The sequence below is a fragment of the Hylobates moloch genome, unplaced genomic scaffold (genome assembly GCF_009828535.3).
Source record: "Hylobates moloch isolate HMO894 unplaced genomic scaffold, HMol_V3 SCAFFOLD_20, whole genome shotgun sequence".
Taxonomy (NCBI): Eukaryota; Metazoa; Chordata; class Mammalia; order Primates; family Hylobatidae; genus Hylobates; species Hylobates moloch.
The window spans coordinates 26,783,256-26,789,511 of NW_026652295.1; the positions used below are offsets into that span (position 1 = coordinate 26,783,256).

Sequence of the window (6,256 nt, forward strand, 5' to 3'; positions counted from 1 at the left end):
TGGAAACACAAGGCTTTCCTGAAGACAGAGAAACTCTGAAAAAACGGGAAAAGCAAGTTGGTGAAAAGAGCAAAATAAAAGTTTCAGAAGGGACTTTGTTGACATAGCACAGGATGAAGGAGCATCAAAGGTCTCTGTTTGGGCCCTTGGCTGGGAAAGCCCAGATTCGCTGAGAGTGAAAGCTGTCCGCAAACATAACACCAAAGGGTTGGGGTAGGAAGCCCCTTTTCATGAATTCAACGGCAGGGATAGGGGTGGGGGTAAGGCGGGGCTGCGCAGGTACACCAGGTGCCCGGAAAGCTGCAAAGGGCGTTAGGTCAATATGCAAAAATACTTATAGTGTTGGGAAAGAAATTTTATTGGGGACAGGAAACAAGCGAACTGGCTAATATACTTTCTCTCTAAGGAGAGTAAGTCTGACTTAATGTCTTCTTCGATTCTAAGTAAGGGCTTCTGAGGGCTTTGTTCGACTTTCTCCTGTTTCTGCTCCTGAGCCCAAAGCAGCTCTTGAAGAAAGAAATGTCAGGTTTTGAAGCATGTTTGGTAGATTTGGGAAAGGCAACTCGCAACTTGAAGGGGATTGTTGGAATCAACTGGTTCTAGAGTGAGCTGATCTTAAGAGGCCAAGAAGAAAAAAGAAACACCGGGAAAGAAACAGTGAAAGAAAAACAGAAAGATGTAGAGCAGTGTAACAAAAATGGCTGATCACTTACATGATAAATACGAAGAGTGAGAACCGCCCTCCGCCAGCAGAGTGGCGCAGCGGAAGCGTGCTGGGCCCATAACCCAGAGGTCGATGGATCGAAACCATCCTCTGCTAACGAGGGGTGCTTTTCTATTTCTTGAGGAATTACCTTCCACAGTTGTGGGGAGAAGATGGCCTCTAAATATGTATTATATATATTATCTCTCTCCCTCTGTTAAAAGTCTTTTCAGAGACTGTATCTCACTTTTAGATATGTCTTCAGCATTTTCCTTCTCCTTTCTCCAAATGTTTGCATAATTCCTTTCTCACTCATTTCAGAGGAAAGGCATATCTTACTTAGGAAGAGGAGGTGACAATTCCCATGTTTACTCCCAACAAATTACCTATCTTCCAGTGAAGAGAAAATACACTGAGGTTGAATATAATTTTATATTTTCTTGCACTCGAAGGCAAAACACTGTTACTGACTTTTGCCTGAGACCATTGGTTATTGTAAATCGTTATTGTCTTTTTGCTTCTATGGGAGCCCTCCTGCTTCTTTTGCTCTTTTGTTCATTTCTATGCATGATTTATTAAATTCATTTAGTGTACTGTGAATTCTTCTCTAAAGCTATCTGTTACAATGGCCAAAAGACATCTTTTATACCCTCCTCCTTCCATACTTATGGAAACTAGACACATGGAATATTATAAGAAAGAGAAGCAACAATGAAGTTAAATGTAAAATGGTTGATTCTACTTGGATAGATTTTTTTTAAAAATGTAAATGGTGGAAAACATAGGGGTACATTTAAAGCATTTTGTGAATCAGAATTCCATGGGCAAACTCAGAAGACCAATAATCTTTATTTTGTCTGCTTACCTTCTAGAAGCATTTTAACTAACTTTAAATGTCCAGGCATAAGAGATTGGTTGAATAAACTGTAACATGGACTCAAAGAGGAAGCGCTATGGGGCTGCAAAAAAGATATAATTTCTAGGAGATAGAGTTAAGTAAAGAAAGTGCAAATGAATGTTATAGTAGGCTACCTTTTTTCAAGAAGGAAGGGGAATTAAGAAAACATACACATACCTGTTTTTCTTTCTGAAAAGAAAGCATAGTGAAGATAAACCAGAAAACAGTGAATCTGGTTACCTAAAATGGTGGTAAGAGACTTGAGGGAAATGGAGTGTAAGGGATATGGGAGGCCACGTCTCTGAGTTTACCTTTTGTTATACCTTTAACTTTTTAAACCATGTGAATGTTTTACATTTTTTTTTAACAGAAGAGGTTCTCTGTGTGAACATGCTGACTAAATTCAAAAGGGTTATAAAAGGTTTTTCCTTCTTTAAAATTTCTGAGTCATCATTTTGTCAAAATAAATAACTTATGGTAATCTGGAATCCCCAAAATCAAACATTGGTTTCAAAAATCTCTTCCCTGGAACCTGGCTTTTTGAATACTTCAGCGGGCCCCTAAAGTGTCCAGAAAAGAGAGGTAAAGAGAGGTAAACAGGATTATTTGACACGTTTAGGTACATGGGATTGCCAAAATGATGCTCAATCTTCTTTAGGCTATATTTTTGTGAATAATACTAATATATATTTCAAAATTGTATGGGATTTCTAAAATAGTATAAGCTATTAATTATAGTTATGTTAAGTTATTGTAAACTGCAGAAACAACCAAATTTTCTTGTATAAAGCTACTAACCCAAGTAAAACAAACAATTAAATATCAAGAAAATAATTTCATGTTAAACCAGCGAATACTGAAATTGTTTAAAATAGTTTATAACCAATGCTTGATGCCATATTCCTGGGAAAACAAAGCTTCAGATACATTTGGTCACGTGGTCACCCATTTAAACATTTTATAAAGGAATTTTATTCATTTGTTATTTTCTTTTTCTGTTTATTTTTTCTTTTTAAACGGTTTTATTTTATGTGCAAATAATGAACAGATGTTATACCCATAAATTCTACTTTCCAAAAACAGGAGCTTTTTAAAAGAAAACCATATAATAACTTTTAAAAGGCACTGGGATTCCTCTGCTTCTAGAACATTGCTAGGCTAGAAAAATAAAGTTTGTTCTACCAGGAATCACAAGTTAGAACTGAGTATTCTCCAAAATGGAAATTCTAGAGTATAGTGTCACTCCAGGCAAAGATTATTCAGTTCTCATCCCCAACATCCACAACTACCTATCAGAAGGGTTAAACCAGGTCAAAACAGTCCAGAATAATTAGGCTTCATCAAACAATGTCATTATGCTCTTCTAAGATGCAAATAAACCAAAACAGGAAATCCTAAAATCAAAATAACATTTGACACTGTCATACAAATTGTTAGTTCCTTGTTGTATCCCCCCTGCTATAACATTAATAAAGGGAATATTTTATTGCAAAGAATATTTTATTTTATATGTCACTAGCCATGAATTTTTGCCATTAGTTGTTATACAAATGCTGCCTAGTGCCATTATCCAAATAGCATAACCATTTTACATCCACAATTCACTTCTATACTTAGAAGTAGAATTTTCATGATTTACATACGTACATCTATCAGTGAAGATTTAACACTGAGATGCAATCTAACATTTGTAATATCTGATGTTTTTCAGATGGCAATGTAGGAAAGATATGTTTTAATCACTTTTCATTTAAGTGACCTTATGTAAAAAATAAACTAATAATTTAGCAGTTCCAAGTCTGTAAAGGACATTTTCAAATGTACATAAAAGAAATGGTTACAGAGATTTTTAAGAAGCATTTTCCATGTCTACATCCTCTTGTAACTGCTGTACCATTTTCTCTTCCAACTACTTCTCTTTGCCTGTAAGAGGGGCTTGAATAAGATGGATGTTTTACTTGACTTATTTGGTATCCTGAACTTTCTGTAGCTCTTTATTTTTATTCAATCTGTTCATTATAAATTTAGCTTGGCATTTCTGTTTGATTTCTTCAATTTGCTTCATTGCATCAATAGTTTTATTCCATAGCTTCGCTGGTATTTGCTAGGTTCATTTCTACCTTTTTCAAATTCAAATGAATTATCCACTATAAGCTCTTTACCAGCTGCATTCTGGAATGCTTTGATCCACCTAGCTTTGCGAGGACTGCACTTCTGTTTAAAGTTTTTATGACATTTAGATTTACAAAATCTGAACACCTTGCAATCGTTGTGGACGAACATCATGCTGTGACCAGGGTAGATGGGCCCTGAACAGAAATAACACTTTCCGATACACATGTTGAACCTACGTGGTCCCTACCAACTAAACACCAAGCTTGAGAGCTCATTTGTTATTTTCAGTGCATGTTTTCTGGTTGTATAAAAGGTTTCCTATGCAAGAGGGCTGATGTTATAACAGTAGATTACTACAGTGTATTTTCAACAGGCAAAGAAAGCTTTTTATGATTTGAATCTTCTAGAAGCATCAGAGAAAGACTGTTCTTGCCATTCACACTACAACAAAACTTTGGGACCTTGAACTTTGAGTTCATAATCTCACAACTGAGAAGGGTCCCTCCAAGCTCTTGGAGCTGTGTACCCACTGGAATCCTTAAGGTAAAACTAACCAGAGAAATTTCTCCCAAGAAGAGAATGGCATCCTTACTGTGAACAGCTTTTCTCAAGTTCACAGATTAAGACTTCTACTGTCGTGAAACTTATCTTTGAATATTTTTTCTTGCTTATGCCTCTACAAAAAAATATAAGTGGAAAAGGTGTCTGTTATGTGCACTTATGGTGTATACTCTTACTCGTGAAGGAGTTTGTAACCAGCTTTTTAAATGGGTAAACTTATACTTTGATAGATAAAAGATGAAGGCCCAATGTAGGTAAGAAACTTTAAAGGTACATGCTTTGCCTCATAATCAAAAACAAAACATTGGTTCACTCCTCTTAACCCACATCATGGGTTAAAGAGAACATTGCCAGAAGGCCTTCATTCTTCTAAAAAGGCATCATTTGTTAGGTCCTTTTTCCATGGTTTAAAGAAAAAGAAACAATGATTAGAAATATATCCCTCACAATAGGTTCTATAGAAAATTGTACTGTAAAGGCTATAGTTACACAATAGACTCTAAATTCTCTTGTGAAAGTTATGATAGAATTGGCTAAACAGAGAAGTATCTGTGCAGCTGCTGGCACTTGTGGCCTGTGGAGAAATACATCAAATGAAGATTACAGAAATTCAGTGGTAGAGGATTGACAAAGAAATTGCTAAGTGAGTAAATTCTTTATCTAGCTGATCCTTTGATCTATTTCATTTTAAGAGGTTTGGTTTATGGGGACCTTGGGTAAGGAGCACACTCCAAACTCTTGGTATCATCCTTCCAATAGTCATAATAATAGTCTCCCTGGTGCACTGCACTCCCTCAAAAGTTTTAAATGCTTACATGTAGCCATCTCTAGAATGTCAAATGGTCTCTCTTCAACTGGAATAACAAGAGCTGAAGGAAATGTGCAACCATGAGGACCCCTTAACCTATGAATGATGTGCTGAGACCAGAAGCCCAAAATGATGGTAACTGAGAGTGGCACTAAGGCCCTAATTTTGGTTACACTCTCACCTAACTGAGACCCTGACCAAAAAGGGGAAATTTTTTAACAAAATTCTGGAAGGCCATTGTTTCGGACTAGGCTCATGCACTAGGCCCCAGCAAACCAAACCAAACCAAAATGGAGTCACTTCTGCTAAGACTTTTAGGAAACACATAGATTCTAGAACAAACCAGGTTTTGTTTTTTCTCCTGCAAATCTCTATAACAAACATTCCTGAGAGCATAGGCATCCCCCCCTTAAGTTCCCATTAAATCTTTTTACCAAATTCATTTCCTCTTGCTTAGAAACCATCAAGCTTCAGATGATCATGAAACAAAGGTTCCAGCCACCTCCATGTGAAGACACCACCCCTGGCCATCAAGAAGCTACCTTGCCTCCACTAGACAGAACAGAGAGAGAGTTCCATGATCCACAATAGGTAGGGACTACGCCCCAAGGTAGCATGAAGCAGTTACAGAAAAAAGACCATCAGTCCCTCTGCCTCCCATAAAGATTTACGGGGATCACATCTCTCAGGGAGGAAATGAGACAGGAAAATAAGGTCTGGAGGCAGGGAACATAAGGCCAATTCATACTTCAGCTATAACAGGAAATATCCTCTCCATAGGGCATATGCTGTAAATGACTTTGTAACTTTACCTCATCCTCTCCGTTTACATAGGGTCTTCTGAAGTAACAAATAGAATTCTCTAGGGGTGGCCGGGTGCGGTGGCTCATGCCTGTAATCCCAGCACTTTGGGAGGCCGAGGCGGGTGGATCACAAGGTCAGGAGATCGAGATCACGGTGAAACCCCGTCTCTACTAAGAATACAAAAAAATTAGCCGGGCGCGGTGGCAGGCGCCTGTAGTCCCAGCTACTCCGGAAGCTGAGGCAGGAGAATGGCTTGAACCCGGGAGGCGGAGCTTGCAGTGAGCCAAGATCGCGCCACTGCACTCCAGCCTGGGTGACAGAGCGAGACTCCGTCTCAAAAAAAAAAAAAAAGAATTCTCTAGGGGTT

General features: G+C 38.0%; 1 non-coding gene and 1 pseudogene across 1 annotated transcript; one reads left to right on the top strand and one right to left on the bottom strand.

Annotated features, from left to right (window-relative positions):
• The first annotated feature begins 748 nt into the window (after positions 1–748).
• On the top strand, positions 749–820 carry TRNAM-CAU (transfer RNA methionine (anticodon CAU)). The gene has a single exon. It is a non-coding gene; the product is annotated as a tRNA-Met (tRNA).
• Positions 821–3,450: 2,630 nt separating this feature from the next.
• On the bottom strand, positions 3,451–3,941 carry LOC116459876 (probable ribosome biogenesis protein RLP24; annotated as a pseudogene).
• Positions 3,942–6,256: the final 2,315 nt, after the last annotated feature.